Genomic DNA, 1,140 nt, shown 5'->3' with positions numbered 1-1,140 from the left:
TGTCTCCTCACTCAGGAAATCTATGCTTTCTTGAAGAACTGCCTGCCTTAGGAACCACTGTTTTTTATGACCATCTTCAGTGACTCTCTCTACCTATGAGAAGTCTCTAGGCCTGGCTGACCAACCTGTAGCAGGTGATGGCTGTCTACACCTGAGGGCTCAGGTATGCCTGAAAGAATGCTTCTGAGGTGAGGAGTAAGGGTAAGAAATTAGTATCTATTTGAAGAATCCAGGTAGTACGAGGGAAAGTCAAAAGTTAGGACTGACCATCGCCCATGTGAAATTACTATTTTGGGACAGGTCGAAGGTACAGATTGCCATTCCCCCAAAGAAACCAGACTATCAATCTCAAAGTCTGCTTAAAAGAGCTTTGGGATGGAATGCAATTATAAATTCACCTCCAGGTATAGATACTACATGTGATGGGAATTTATGCACTGATATCGCTGCTCTATTAAAACATTGCTATCTGATGTTAACTAAAGATTATAATGTTAAAAACAAAGATGATGATGATGATGATGATGATATTCATGATGATTTGAGTACCTCCTCTATTTCACTCTTTTGCATATCATAACCACTTGGCAATGTTATGAGCCAAAACAGGAATTAGGCAAACTAATTCTCAAGTGAAGTACTGAGGAGTAACATCTTTATAAGTGATAACTTGGGCACTCCAGGTCACACCTGCCTTTGGATCACTTTTGTATGTGGCTGATGTGCTTGAGATTGTGGCTACTCCAGTGTCTCCATTAAGATTTCACTTTACTTAAGTAAAGTATCTCCTAGGTCTCAGATTCTGAGCTGAGGACTTTAGATACTTTTTCTTGAATCTCTTAAATATTATATAAGGTAATGCATTTTCCAGTTTTTATGCTCAAAGAAGTTTAGTAATCTGTCCAAAATGATAGAGGTAGTGAATGACAGTTGTCAGCGGCCTTTCTCTGACTCTGGAAAAGTAGGCACTGAGAGCAGGGTGCTTGTGTCTCTATCTAATAGACTCATTTAGTGGAGATGGATTATGGATACCCTAAGTCAGAGACTTTTCTATGGAGAAGTAGGTGAAAGTGATCTAAGAGGGAAGCCTGCCATACCTGGGCAAGATGGAGTCTCTGACGATATTGAAAGATTTGAGGG

Source organism: Hipposideros armiger, unplaced genomic scaffold, assembly GCF_001890085.2.
Source record: "Hipposideros armiger isolate ML-2016 unplaced genomic scaffold, ASM189008v1 scaffold_525, whole genome shotgun sequence".
NCBI classification, from domain to species: Eukaryota; Metazoa; Chordata; class Mammalia; order Chiroptera; family Hipposideridae; genus Hipposideros; species Hipposideros armiger.
The sequence above is the reverse complement of the archived record's forward strand: the minus strand, read 5'-3'. Positions refer to the sequence as shown.